Consider the following 15,804-nt stretch of genomic DNA (forward strand, 5'->3'; position numbering starts at 1 on the left):
GCTGCCATAGAGAGGAAGCGGGTCAAGCTATTCTCTGAAGCACCTGAAGGCAGAACAAGAAGCAATGGGTGGAAACTAATCAAGGCCAGAAGCAACTTAGAACTAAGGAGAAATTTCCTGACAGAACAATTAATCAGGAAAATAACTTGCCTCCAGAAGTTGTGAATGCTCCAACATTGGAGGTTTTTAAGAAAGGATTGGATAACCATTTGTCTGAAGTGGTGTAGGGTTTCCAGCCTAAGCAGGGGGTTGGACTAGAAGACCTCCAAGGTCCCTTCCAATTCTTATTCTATTCTAAGCCCCTCAGGACCCTCCCTGTGAGACGGAGCAAAACCAGCAGCCAGATGAATCTAGGGAACTTTCAGATCCCTTGCAAAGACCTCCCTCTTCATATGGCTTTGGCTTCTCTCCCAGTCCAATTCTGTGCAGATTCTGGAGGATTCCACTACCTGGACATAAAGTAATTGATCCTTGCTCTTAATGTATTCTGAGAGATGCAGAGTTTCTATTGTGCTTCTTGTCTGTTTTCATATGTCCAGTCCCTTCTCTATAAATTTTAAACTAAAATTGAGGGGGGAGGGTGACCAATCCTTAGGATCTTTAGGACCTAATCCCAAGCGCAAACCCAAGACAAGTCAAACAAGAGTTAGGGAGTGATGGGAAGGAAGAAAAACTCATATATACAGTAGGAGATATAGGAAGCATATCCAGAGTCAACCATAAAGGGCTTAAACGCCTAGACACAAACACTCAAAGTCTGGGGAACAAGTTTGAAGTACTAGTACATGAAGGCTAGTATGATATAGTTGCCGCTACCGAAACTTGGTGAGATGAAACTCATGACTGGAATGTACCGATGGAAGGATACAACCTGTTCAAAAGAAACAGACCTAACAAAATAGAAGGTGGAGTTGCATTATATGCAAGAGATTCTTACATCTCTACAGAAATGCACAAAACCAAGAATGAAGGCCACCTAGAAGGCATATGGGTCAATATAAAAGGAAAAAAGAATGACATTGCCATAGGTGCCACAGTCCACCTATCCAAGCAGAAGAAATAGTTGAACTTTTTGCTAACCAGTTAACAAATGTATGTAGGAAACACACCACAGTAGTAACGTGGGACTTTAACTACCGTGACATCAACTGTGAGAACAACCAACCAGTGGAACGGCTTGCCTTCAGAAGTTGTGGGTGCTCCTTCCCTGGAATCTTTTAAGAAGAAACTGGAGAATCCCTTGTCTGGAATGGTATAGGTCCTCCTGCTTGAGGAGGGGTTTGGACTGGATGACCTCCAAGGTCCCTTCTGTTAAGTCAAATCTCTGAACAGTGTGAACAAGAATGCAGGGCAAGTAGAGCCCGCAAAGGGCGAGGATTCGCCCCCTTCCTGGGGAGTCATATTAACAGGCAGGGGTCCACAGCATGAAGGGCAGATGGAAAGATGCAGACTCCGTCTCCTCCATCTTTTTCTCTAGGAGGGACCTCTGGGCCTTCAATACGATTTTGCTCATCTTTTTTAAAAAATTATTTTTATTAAAATTTTATTACACACATATTAAAACATTGGACACGGTGAAACCGTCCTGGCATTCTTTTTGCCATGCATACTAAAATGAAAGATAAGTATCATATATACCTTGTTACTTATATACAATTAGTCTGTTCAGTATTTACATATTTAAAGACATCCTTCTTCTATCTATATTACTTATACATTTGTTTTATCCATTATCATTCTATTGTAGTTACATACATAACTTTAATTTTCCGTTTTATGAATTCTAGTCAGTTCTTATTTTTTGACCCACTTTTCGTTCCAACCATTGATAGAAGTTGTTCCATATCTCATGGTATTCTGACTCGCTTTTATTTTTTAATTCCAAGGTTAATCTATCCATTTCCGCATATCTCAAAATTTTTTTGATCACTTCATCTTTTAGAGGAGTCCTTATTTTTCCAATTTTGGGCAAAACTCATTCTTGCTGCTGTTATAATATGTATTATTAAGTAAGTTACCACTTTACTATATTTCCCATTTATTATTCCCAATAGGAATAGTTCTGGTTTATATTTGATTTCTTCTCCAATTATTTCCACCAACCATAAATAAATCTGCCAATATTCCTGTGCTTTTTTACATAACCACCACATATGATAGTATGTGCCTGATTTGTGTTTGCATTCCCAACACTTTGGTGATAAATTTCTAAACATTTTTGCCAATCTTGCTGGCGGAAGGTGCCACCTGTAGAACATCTTATATAAGTTTTCTTTGTATGGTGTTGCCAATGTTATTTTCCTGTTTTTTCCCCTCATCTTATATGTATAGAAGCATGGGAGTGGGGCGGGGGCGGGCAGGGGGGGAGAAAGCAAGTACGAAGAACTCCACAGTGCGCAAGAGCCGATCAATGGCCCCCATTTTAGCCTGTTCTTGCCTGGCAGTGCAGTCAGGCACTCTTCTGAAAACATCCCCTTGTACCTCACCTTTATTATTTTTACAAATAACTCTAGGCGGCAAACATATCCACCACCTCTTCCTCCTCTATTTCCCCCACAACAACCTCCCTGTGAGGTGGGCTAGGCTGAGAGACTGGCCCAAAGTCAATCAGCTGCTAAGGTCTCCTTCTTTCTAGCCTGATGATTTAGCCATTAAACCAAGCCGGCTCTCACTTATTTATCTAATTTCATGGAGATCTGCTGGGACAGGTGCTGGAGGAGTCGGAATTTACTTGACAATCCGGGTTCTCAGTGCATGCAATTTAAAGAGGATTAACTATGCGCTGAAGATTAAGAGGCGGGGAGAAAGAGCCTTTGTATTCCCAGGGGGTTAGGCAGCACTTTCTGCCTTCAGCTACCCAAAATGACTTTTGAATGGCTCCTCAGAGAAGCCAAGATCACCCAGGGGAGCCAGGAGGTCCCACATTAAAAAGAACCCACTGATCAGGGAGGTTCAGGAAGACTCTCCCGCCCCTCCTCCCAACCACTGCCATTTGCAACTGGTTTCTTACACAGTGCTTTCCTGAGAGCCAAGGCCATTCGTTTCCCACCCGTCAGCCAGCAACCACAGCCTCTTTGCTGGTCAAGCTCTTAGAAGGGTCTTGCATCTTGACATGGAGAGGGGAGCTCCATGTCAAGCTCCAGCAGGCACAGCATCCACCAAAACTAGGGGAACCAAACAAACGTGGAGGCTGAAACTCAGGAAAGGGAGGGACGTCCTTCCTTCCTTCCTTCCTTCCTTCCTTCCTTCCTTCCTTCCTTCCTTCCCTTTTAGCAGCATGAAAATCAATCTCTGCACTGCTGAGTCATGTCTGCCTTTAGAATGCCTTTTCTAGATCCCCGCAGTCACATGAATTGCCTCCCAGCAGATGGTGACAAAGCTAAGCGGATTTCACATGGTGGCCTCAGGGGATGTTGAAATAAGAGAGCAGGGATGGCTTCAATATCCCTGGGCTGCAGATGAGACCAAGAGTTCTGCCAAGGTGTATTGGAAGAGTGCAACTGGGGTCTGGCTCGGCCCTCAGGCTGTTTGCCATACTGATGTGCAGGCTGGCAAGGGCCCCGTTTCTGCCACTCACTTGGTCCATAGTTACTGAGAGAAATGATTGGTTCTGAGTATAGGAAACAGAATTAAAGGCTGAAAAGGGGGACGCCTTCCAGGCTGGCAACCTGCAAAATAGAGCTGGCAGGCACCCAATTTCTGTGCATTCCAACATCAAGATGCTCTTTGGAGAAAGACAAAAGAGGTGGCACAATACAGACTCCCAAGAAAGATAACACCACTCTGTCAGCGGAAGCAATTGCTACTGGCGGCATTAAGTGTTAACTGTCCGGGAGTAACTAAAAGCCCACTAAATGGTAATCACTTAGGAAGAGAGAGGGAGAACCCAGGAGTAGCGCTCTTTAAAGAGGACAAGCAGGTCTGAGTAATCCAATTTAAGAGAGATAAGCAGAGGCTGGGAGCCCCATCCTTTCGCCTCTGTTCAAGTGTCAACCCCAATCCCGCAGAGGTCACCCAACGGGCTGCTGCCTAATATACTCCAGAATTGGCAAAGCGAATTTCTGAATGATCAGCCTGGCCCAGCAGACTTGATTTCCAGTGGGTCCCCTTGTCTTTACTGTGATTGTGCAGCCCTGAATCAGTGTGTGGCAAGCCGGACAGGTGCTGATCAACCCAAATAAGAGGTTGCTGCCACCCTGACCTCAACCCCACTTGGCTTCTCAAGACAGCATATATATACTAATGAAAAATTAAATGGAAGCAGGAATACTGACTTTCAGTCAACTGATAGATGATGAAGATGAATTTTTAGCACACCTTATATTAAGAGACAAATATCATCTATCAATATTACCATTGGCAATAATTACAGTTACAACTTTTGTTAACCACACTGTTTATCCCAGGAGAATTTTCAACTTCTGAGGCATCTGAGCTAATAGCTAAACCTCCTAGACTTATATACTACTTCACAGTGCTTTACAGCCCTCTCTAAGCAGTTTACAGAGTCAGCATATGGCCCCCAACCATCTGGGTCCTCATTTTACTGATCTCAGAAGGATGGAAGGCTCAACCTTGAACCGGTGAGATTCGAACTGCTGAATTGCTGGCAGTCGGCAGACAGCAGAATTAACCTGCAATACTGTATTCCAACCCCCGCATCACCATGGCTCTAGCAGAGTCTAGCTAAATTTTTTAAAACTAAAAAAACCCTACCATTCGTTTCTATAAATGTTATCAATAAATCAATTTGACATGAAGATGCTAACAAATGAGTGGAATAAAGAACTGAAGGTTCTTATACTCTCTGGAAAATGGGAGTGTTTTAACTTCTAGGCAAGAGTGTCAATAGACCTCAAATTATACAACTTACACAAAAAAAAGTAATAGTTAGAATTTATGGGACTCCTTTACATTTATGTAGAAAAAGGCTGTCAAAAACTGCATTTTGCTGGAGATGTAATAAAGATAATGCTTCTTTAAAACATGCTTTTGTAATGTCTCACACTTGCCAAGTTTTGGGGAAAACTATTGGCTTACACGGTAACTGTGCAACAAAAGCTAAACTTTTTAGACAATTATACTCTTTTGAACTATATACCTAATACTTGGAATTTGACAACTGGGCACCGTAAATGGATTCTCCATACCCTTAAGGTGCCCAAAAGACTGATGCTGTAGCCAATCTGGAAACTGCATGGATTAAAGGCCTGAATGCACTTGGTGGCATCTGTGAGCGGGACTAGGTAGGGACAAATATAATGAAATAGGGGATTCATTTACACAAAATACAATTGGTTTAAATATTATAATTATATAAAGGTATCAGAAATATAAATGTATTTGAATAATAATTGCATTAGATATTTACAGCTAAAATTATGTATTATACTTTTTCTTTCTTTCCTTTTTTGTTATTTTTTTCATTTAAAAACACTTCATGTGTTTTTTTTTTGTTTTTTTTTGACAGTGCCTGTATTTTTATCTATAGTTCTTTTTCCATTTCCCTGTCCCTATTTTAAGAGTAATAAAAGAATAAAGTGGTTAAAAATTTTGTCTGCCTGATGTCCCTCACACAGACCAAACTTCTCACATTTCCTGGTAATTAGCTCCCTACAAACCCTCCTCTATGAACTGAGGAGGCAAACGGTGTTTGCATCTGCAAAAGTCTTTGGTACCATAAATTGGTTATTCTGTAAGGATGTGACAACGGTTGACACAGCAACCATTTTGTGATTGTCACACAATCAGTCACATGACAGTCAACTTCCTGGCAAGCAGATGCAATTAAGCGGAGCTTCACAAGAGGCCAGCGATGGTGGAAGAAGCCTTCGGTTGGCCGAGAACAGCTCGAGAACAAAGACTCACTTCAGCCGCCTGCTCTAATCTAGCCTCTCAAAGGGAGACTCCATCGAATGGGACGGTCTCCTCTGGATTGTCCTTGCCACGGGCAGCTCCCTCAGCATCACCAGCGAGCCTAGAGCCAATGACCACCGCTGGTCCACTTGGGGGTACAGCGAGAGCAGGAAACTGGCCAATCCATGAGAAAGACAAGGTATCTCCAAGGCATTTCCCACACTGTCTCGACCGACACGGCCTTTGACAAGGAAGGGCTGGCTGCACTTGGGGATCCTTATTCCCCATCTGCCCTGCTTTCTCTGAAGCTGGTGGGAGACGGCCAGGTCCTAGTCCTATTTTTCCATCTCCAGTAAGCCAGCTGCAATCCATCACCTCAAGTATCTCCTGGCACCAGAGCTGGAATTTTATCCTCATGCCTGGTAAATCGGTCTTCATTTAAAATCTCCTCTCTTAGTCCTAAATGGAAATCAATTCTGCAACTTTAGCAAATAGTTAATTACTCCACAAAGACGATTGATTGGCCTTTGATCACCAGAAAGCTCTGTAGTGCTATTAGTCTCTTTCATTTGTGATTAAACCACAGAGAGAAAGAAACAAAAACTAAATTAGGCTGCTCCTGTTATTCTGCAAATATTTAATGACTGGATCATCTATGACAGACAGGTCTAATCAGAGGATGCCCATTCTGACAGAACCCCACCCCCACCCCCTTCTATCCCAGTTCAACTCCAAATCCCAAAACATTTTGGGGGAGAGGCAGGCCCGGATCCTTCCAATGCGAGTTCAGGTTCTTGGTTTCCTTTTCTCTCGCTACTTGGGAAATGAACAGCACAGGAGAACCACAACCTTGGCCCTGGCTGCTTTTTGTAGCATCCCCCCACTCTGCGGCTTGCCCAGCCGTAGGGCACTGACTTTCAACAAGAGCTCAATCCGTCTGAAATTCACCTGAAGGGATTTTCCCTTGAGTCAGGTTGGAAATAGATTTGGGGGAAAAATCTTGATTATTAAGATTGTTTTGCCCAAACTCAGGACTGAAAAGGAAAAGGTGAAAAAAAAATAGGGATATTTAATTCCTAACAAGACATTATTAACAGGCAACCGAATGGCCATTTCCAAAATCTTAAGCGCTGCCTCATATACAATGGAGGAACTAAGGGCTAGATTTTGATTTTAAAAATTAGAAAGATAATCTTGACAGTGTGAGCTTTGGAACAGTTTTTGTTTGTTAAACAAACAGATGGTCACTCATCTATCAGAAGAAATTCTAGGCACTGAAGAAGAATGAAAACACAGTACAATTTGAGGAAAATAGTATGTTAAAGAAAAACAGTGTTTTGGCCTTAATACAAGTTTCATATCCATAAATCAACCACACCATGAGGGGTCCTTGTTCCTCTCAAAGCCTGCTTGTTTTCTTGCAGATATTTCATTACCCAACTAGGTAACATCAAAGTGCACTGGTGACCTTACCTAGTTTAGGTAATGAAACATCTGCAAGAAAACAACCAAGCTCAGAGAGCATCAAGGACCTCTCATTTCAACCCTGAGCTACAAAGATTCTCCTTTATTGGCAACCACACCAACCTCAGGTCCATCATGCTCCTTGTGGATCTGCCCTTGAAGAAGCTTCAACCTGTCCAGATGCAGAGGGGTGAGCAAGATGGGCTTGGCTCAACATGCCCATGTGACAATTCTGCTGTAGGAGAAGAGAGGCAGAACTGGAAGTGGGGTAAAACATGTCATCAGTTTGGAATCATTGCATTGCCACAAGAGACCAAGTCCAGCCCCCTGTGAAATCTGTTGACCCTTATTTAGTTGACTAGATTCTTGTGTAGCAATAATAAATTTTCCTGTGCTTTAAACTCAATGAATATTTCTGTTTATTTGCGCCTGACATTAGTTTCACAAAAGGCATTGATTGCCAGTGTGCTTCCAGATATGATTCAAGCTGCTGGTTATTATCTATAAAGCCATACAAGGCATAGGGCCCAGTTAGGTTGGGCTCATCTGTCTCCTGCAGTTTCTGCCTGTCTTCTACCATCCAGCAGAGTGGGCATCCTCCGGGTCGCCCTCATCTTTCACATCTTCTCTGCACACCTTCTACCTTTTGGAATGAGCTCTCTCCATGAAATGTATACTGCTCCCAGCCTGGTGGGGCTCTGGCTGTTCTCCCAAGCCTTGAGGTTGGGACTTAAATGATGATATCTACACTGCCATTTTCAATTTATTTTGTAATTTGTTCTGGCATACTTCATTGCATTTGGTTGTTTTATGTTGTTCTTTATTCTGTAAGACAACATGAATTGTTTGGAGTTGGGTGGCATCAAAATAAAATTAAATAAATCCTCTTCTGAACTTCCTTCCAACCAGCTTCATGGATGATCCCCAGTCTGAGCATTACGATCAACACACGCTTTGATCATCTCCTTCCTCCTGCTCCCCTTCGTCGCATTGTTCCCAAACCCACTTTCAGGGAAGGTGTTCAGGCCCCTTGGTGGTCTACTGACTATCTTCTGCTTTTTCTTCAGCAATTTTACTGCTGCCACAGATTTGCTCAATTGGACAGAGACAAATGTTCACCATTGTGGCAACTTTTCACTGTGAGGGGATCCTGGGTGGACTTTCAAGTCTTCCTTGCTATTAGCCAGAGATGGAATTTCCCACTTCAGAAGTGGTCCTTCTCCATAAAACATCAGCTAATGTCTGTGGGAAGGGAGCCTGACCCGTTGAGCCCCTCTCCACACTCAGACCAGGCTGACCTCCTCTTCTTCCCCCTCCCACCCTAAAAATGTGTTCCTGCAGATGTGTCCTAGTGACTCCCGAGAGGAACCCCTGCCTGTGCTTGTGTGTCAGAATGCTTCTTCCACAGAAGGCGCAATGGAGGCTCTGGATACGTTTTGAATCCCCCAATAACCAGGTGCCCTAGAGGGGCATACCACACTTCCAGCAGTGGACGCAAATTAGCCTGGTTGTCCATTGACAATCTTTGTGCCTATCTTTTTTCCTATTGTTCTTTTGCCCAGGGTGTCTCATGTGTAGATATTCAACCATTTTCTCTCTGTCTGCTGCCGCCACGGTGGTTGTGTGTATTGCAGTGTGCCTCTCACGCAGGGCCACAGTAAATGGGATGTGTCAAGGGCCAAGGCAGACAGATTCTCTTGCTATTCCTCTTCTGATCTCTGCGTGACAATTCTGCTGTATTCTGCTGAGAGGGGCATCCGAGGCAGCTCTCCAATGCCTCTCTGTCCCCATTTATGGGGGCACAAAAGCAAAAGTCACGAGGGGAACATGTGGGGGGTGGTCGAAGCAGCTGAGTTAGTAGGTGTGGTTTTGTGGCTGCCACGTTCCCACTCGGATAGTAAGAGCCCCTCCTCAGGAGACGCAGCTGGGTCTGGAGCTTCAGCAAAACCATTTCTAAGGAAGTCACTCAGGAAAGAATGCCCTCTTCCAGCCATGGGCACTGCCCGTGAAGGCCCCAAAGCAGGTCTTCTGCAGCTCGTCACTCCCACCTCTCTCTCTGGGGTGCCAGGCAACTGGCTCAGTGGGGTAACGCCGGAGGTCCTGATCCAATGCCAGGCAATTGTTTTCCCAGTGCAGAGTGGGCAGGCAGTAGGCCTCAAGCCCAGTGTGGGCCTGGCATTTTGACTCTCGCTGACCTCTTCCTACCCCTGGGCAACTTCGGCCTCTCTGGAGTCAGGAGCCTTTCAGTGCCCACAAAAGCCTTTTTTGCACAGCACCATGTTTGTTCTCAGCAGCCTCCTGCAGGAGAGCTATAGTCGGGAAACAGCCCCAAGCCCTCCCTCCTCCCAGTGCTGATTCAAGTCCAGCAGAGCCTGTGACTTTATCCCCAGCACTTTCTCTTCACAGGGAAGGAGGGACAATACTTTAAAGCCTTTTCTGATCTACCGACTCAATAACAGTTTTTGACAAAGGGCAAAGCAACTCTTTAGACCAATACACTAAATGTGAAGGCAATTCTAGATTTACTGGTGTAAAAGTAGAAATGCTTCTTTCAGGAGGGGCTTGTCCATTGCTAATTACACAGTCTACTTATAATGCAGCCTTCCGGAAATAATCTGGATGCTACAAATAAAAATAAAGTACATTTGGAATAACCTCGGGCAGCTGTGTCACGTTCCACAGCCCTCAGTGTTTACCTTCACGTGCGCTAGAGTGAGATCAGCGAGGCTGGAGCTGATGCGCTCCCTGGTCTCTGTAGGAACATTTGAGGACTCCAGGGGAAAAGGTCCCTCTTCAAGCCCTGCCTCCAAATGTCCTTGTGGGTCCCTCAGCTTTAGTGCTGGGCTTCCTCCTCTCCAAGCAGATGGTCCTTGCCAAACCCCATCAGACAACGGCACCTCCGTTTCTACCCTGCGGCCAACAGCCAGAACTTTAGTCATCTCCATCTTGCAGTAGTGAGTTCCCTGTGTTCATTATGTGAAGAAGCAGCTTCTTCTGGCTCTTCTGAAATACTTCCCACCAGTTCCATGAAGGGTTTTGCAGCAAAAGGAAGAAACATACTTTCCAGAGGCCCACTTACTTTCCACACACTATTATACACAAAGAGATAAACCTCTGGATCTCTCTGTAGCCACCTTAAAAAAATATCCTTCCCTCCTGTCATAACAGAGGTGCTCAGACGGCTGGTAATTTTAATGGTGTTCTTGGGAACCTTTGACAGCTTGCACTTCCATAGTGAAATTTGCTTATTTGCTTTTTTTCATTTCATTTCATCTCTCATTTAATTTGTTTAGCTTTAATCACATCTATTTTTCCTCACTCAATTTGGAAAGAAAAAAGGACATTCAATTCTTTGCTTTGTGAAGGATTTTGCAAGTCTTAATAATTCAATATCATCAATAAATTGACCATTCTTGGCTTTGAATTATTTGTGAAAATCTATCTCCACTAGTTTAGTTCCACTACAAACTGGAGAAACTCTGAAAAGGAAGGATGTTTCAGAACATGGAACAGCTTGAATAGAGGGTTAGACCAGTTCATGGGCCGATCTGCCTACCAAAGGCCATCCATCAAAAGAGCTTAGAATCTGAAGCTGCCTGGCCGTTCCTGGCCATTTGCCTCGTAGTCTGCTTGCAAACTTCCCTTTGACCATAAGAAACAAGGCAGAACATCAGTTTCCTGGTATTCGCTCCTATATTCCTGTTTTCAAGACACCTAGAAAAGAATAGCCCCCCCTCCTTTTTTTTTTTTTAATGAGTTGGCCTTCAAGCTGAGGAAAGGGCTTTCCACCCATTATCTGCTTAGCATGCTCAAGTATTTGGCCAAAAACATTGTCTGGGGCCTTCTACTGCACCAGCGATTAAAACAATTAAAGTGCAAATGCACACAAAGCTACATTTTAAAAAATGTATAAAATAATAAGACACATGGATGTGCACCATAATATTTGAAAAAAATTACATGAGTAATAACATGTATAAGTCTTCAGAAAAAGAACTGATTGCAATCTTGATTCTGAAAGAAAAATATATCTTATTCCATCCATATGTATGTGTGTGTGTGTGTGTGTGTGTGTGTGTTGCTGGGAGCAAGAAGGAGGGAGAAGAAAATGAGATTTGAAATGTGGCATGATCTCAGGACTTGCTTGGGTGTTCAGCTCCTATTTACAGATGTTTACAAAAAGCCATTTGCAGATGTTTCGCCACAAATAGTCACACAGGCCAAACTGTCCTCTGCTGGATAATGCCAGCATTCACCCTCATCTTCCAGGGAGAGATAATGGGTCCTCTCCTGTGCAAAGGACTGCCAACCAGCTAAGCAGAAGCCTGGGCACAGACAAGGCAGGATGGAAGTGAAGAGAAGTAAATTTGGCCAAGAGGTCCAAACATATTTCAAGGTTATTGTTAGCTTAACTGTACTGAGTTCATTTGCTATTGCAAGGTAAAACATTTTTATTTATGCTGGGTTTTAGGTCAGCCCAGTGGTTTCAAAGTTTTTCCTCCATCTCTTGAATTTCTATGCCTGGGAAGTTACAGAGGGCTAGCATAAAAAGCAACTTGAGGGCAGGGGGGCACCAAAAACTGCTGGCACTCATCTGAGAACATTGGGTCAGCTTTCAAATTCCAGTGGAAGAAGCTTCAGATTCTGGACTTTTCCAGGGCAATGTGGCCTGGAACTGGGCAGGAGTCTCTGGACTATATCTGTGAGGTGGACGACTACAAGCCATCAAGAAACTGGACTTCCTGCCAGGAGAGAGGAACTGGCCAAGGGTAAGACCTTGGAGTATCTTCCTTTTCCAAACCTGGTTTTCATTTCCATGGGGAAATATCTTTAAATACTGCTTACGGGAAATGTTTGTGATAGGTTGTAGAGAAAGTGGTGGCACTTCAGCTCCTGCGGTCATTGGAGGAAACGGATTATCTAGATCCTTTTCAGTCTGGCTTCAGGCCTGGCTACAGCATGGAAACTGCTTTGGTCATGCTGATGGAAGATCTCTGGTGAGCCCGAGATGGGGGTCATTCCTCCATCTTGGTGCTACTTGACCTCTCAGCGGCTTTCGATACCATTGACCATGGTATCCTTCTGGGACAACGAAGGGAGCTGGGAGTGGGAGGCACCGTGTTACGGTGGTTCTCCTCCTATCTCTCTGGTCGGTCACAGTCGGTGTTGGTAGGAGGACAGAGGTCGACCCCTAGGCCCCTCATTTGCGGGGTGCCTCAGGGCTTGGTCCTCTCTCCCCTCCTATTTAACATCTACATGAAGCCGCTGGGTGAGATCATCCAATGACACGGGGTGAGGTATCAGCAATACGCGGATGATACCCACCTGTATATCTCTATCCCGCGTCAATTCAGTGATGCGATGGATGTGATGTGCCGGTGCCTGGAGGCTGTGAGGGTCTGGATGGGAGTCAACAGGCTCAGACTTAACCCAGACAAGATCGAGTAGCTGTGGGTATTGCCTCCTAAAGACTATGTTGATTGTCCATCCTTGGTTCTGGGGGGGGGAGAAATTGTCCCCCTCAGAACGGGCTCGCAATTTGAGTGTCCTCCTAGACTCACAGCTAAGATTAGAGCAACATCTGACAGCTGTGGCTAGGGGGATCTTTGCACAGGTTCACCTGGTGCACCAATTGCAACCCTACTTGGATCAGGAGGCTCTCCTCACTTTCACTCATGCCCTTGTCATCTCACGGTTAGATTATTGCAACGCGCTCTACATGGGGCTACCCTTGAGAAGTGTTCGGAGACTACAGTTGGTCCAGAACGCAACCATGTGAGCTGTCATGGGTGCACCTAGATACAACCACATTACACCAATTCTCTGCGAGCTGCACTGGCTCCCTATTGGTCTCTGGTCACAATTCAAGGTGTTGGTTATTACCTTTAAAGCCCTACATGGCTCAGGGCCAGGTTATCTTCGAGATCGCCTTCTGCTGCATAGCTCCCAGAGACTGGTAAGATCCCACAGAGTTGGTTTCCTCTGGGTCCCGTCAGCTAAACAATGCTGGCTGGCAGGCCCATGGGGGAGGGCCTTCTCTGTGGCTGCCCCAGCTCTCTGGAACCAGTTACCTCCTGAGGTCCGGACCATCCCCACTCTATTGGCCTTCCGAAAAGCGGTGAAGACCTGGCTTTTCCGGCAGGCCTGGGGCCGTTGATCTCGCTCTTGTGATCTGGCAAGATCTGGCCATGAATGGCGTGAATGAGTTTTTAATGTTTTTAATGTTTTTAATTTTTAAATGTTTTTTTTATAATGATTTTTTAAAATGTATTGTGAGCCGCCCTGAGTCTTCGGAGAGGGGCGGCATATAAATTGAATTAATTAAATTAAATTAAATTAAATTAAATATACAATTGCTCTTCACAATTGCTGTTTGTCCTTTTAAAGGCATTCTTCTACATCTTCTCCACTGGTCTATTAACTTTTGGAGTACTTTTCTGCAAACTAGGCCTATAGAAGTAGTCTGCATAATTTGGGAAACTATGAAGTTTGAAACGTAATCTGTTCAAAAACTAAACTTAGGTAAGTTTTTTTAAATTTTACTTAACCAGGCAAATGGCTGGTTAAGTAAAATTAAAATCCATCCAGACTGCAAACATTGCTAAACATGCCTGAGTTGCTGAGTAAAGGAAGAGCTGACAGAACATCAAAAGATCTGCCAAGATAAGGGATTCTCAAACCCTGCTGTTGACAGCCTTATTCCCCAGAGACGGTAGCCAAGCAGGAAGTGGCACCCTAGAAGAAACAGGCTCCTTAGCACCAGGATTCGGAGCCAAGCCAGGTTCCCCAGTGCAGCCTGCTCACTGTGCAGGCAGTGGGAGGGGATCAAAACTACTCCTCTTCTACCCTAAGCTCAGGAGTCCCTCCTTTTCCCCACAAGAGCAGCACCATGGGACACTAGATTCTGGGTTTGGCTATGCAAATTTTTACCTCTTTTTTTTCACAGCCAGAAAATATTCTCATCAGGTCTTAAACTGACAAATCTACACAAAATTATTTTTCCTTTTGGGTAACTGCTGGAAAGAGTGAAGGGCTACAGCCAAAGGACTGTAACACCTCTACACAAGACAGACAGGTAGAAGACGAGCAAAGCGCCTCCATGGACACCAGCAAGCAGCCAGAAGATTGAAGGAAAGCTCCTTCCTCTCCCCACACAGGGACAGACTCAAAAGACAGTTTCAAGCAGGGAACTGTGAGCACCTGAGACCAAGGTAAATTAAAACAAAACAAAATACATGAGAATTCTTGAAAGCTTGGCATTCAGACAAATCAGCCATCAATAGACACACAGAGATAATCACATTTACACACTATTGAAAAGAGACAAGAAAAAAGCTAAGAAGGAAACAAAAGGACCAGAACACATCCTTTCCAGCAGTCTACACCCAGATAAGCAGGGATTAACACTAGACAAACAATCAAACAGAAAGTGAAGGAGAAAACCACACCCCCAGCAACACTGGCAGGGCAAGCTACTGTATATAAACAGGGAGTAAACCACACTCCCTTCCAAGGTTCCCTGGTCAGGTAATGAAACATCTGGAGGCAAACAACCCAGCTCAGACAGTACTCCACAGTTTAACTTGAGCTATAGATATTGTCTTCTCCTGGAAGGGCTACCGTACTTCTTTCTTCTCATCTCCACATTATCTGCGCATCTATTGGCCTGTCTGGAGCTCTGCCCCTAAGGAGCACAGGGCCTTCCCCACAGCCAGAGCCCTGAGGCAGAGTTGCAGGCCAAATGCTCTGGGCTCTGTGCTGAACCTCTGGGCAGCGCAGGAGGCTATTAACTTGGACTGGAATATTTCCGCAGCCCTCTCTGGATGATATGTGACTTCTGGCTCAGCTTTATGTTGAACATATTGTGCCTATCGAGCGGAATTGATGAGAACCACCCAGAAACAACTGAATGAAGCAAGACACAAACTTCCGTAATAAATGGGTTTCTACATGCAAAAGAGCTGAAGCCAGATTCCCTTAAGGGACTGAGGCAAAGTGGCACCAATAGGGCAGCATGTGCCACGTCTGGTATTAATCTGTCTCATTTAGACAGTGTTTTGTGATCATTATCTCATTAATCCCCACAAGGCTCCTGCCAGGCAAGTAGGTCATCTCTCACAGGCCCACTGACAAAAGGGAGGGGGAGGAGGGAGGGGGGCTGTGTCATGCCAGGCAATCAACCCATGCGCAAGGGAGCTGGAGGTTGAGCCAAGGACCCCCCTCCGGAGCCACTCGCAGTGCCTCTTATCTTGGAATAGGTGGAGGTGGGATAAAAGGACCGCCTTAGCAAAGACCCCGGACCCTGTGATACGTGGTCCTTCTAGCGGGAATGCTGAAAGGGCTTTCTGGACAAAGGCCAGTTGGCCTTAGTTTGTGTGTTTCTGCCCCCTGGCACTTGGGCAGAAGCCCCTGCAGAGGGAAGTGGTGGGATGACCCCAGAGGCTGCTGCAGCTTTCCGGCCTGATGGACTGGAGAGAAATTGCG

The 15,804-nt window shown here is 44.9% G+C and overlaps 1 protein-coding gene across 1 annotated transcript in view; it reads right to left on the reverse strand.

Moving 5' to 3' along the window:
* ZFHX3 (zinc finger homeobox 3) overlaps positions 1 to 15,804 on the reverse strand; it is a 213,323-nt gene that overhangs the window by 113,384 nt on the left and 84,135 nt on the right. The gene's annotated exons all lie outside the window — the stretch shown is intronic.

This window comes from Pantherophis guttatus, chromosome 11 (genome assembly GCF_059756535.1).
Source record: "Pantherophis guttatus breed Tessera chromosome 11, ASM5975653v1, whole genome shotgun sequence".
NCBI classification, from domain to species: Eukaryota; Metazoa; Chordata; class Lepidosauria; order Squamata; family Colubridae; genus Pantherophis; species Pantherophis guttatus.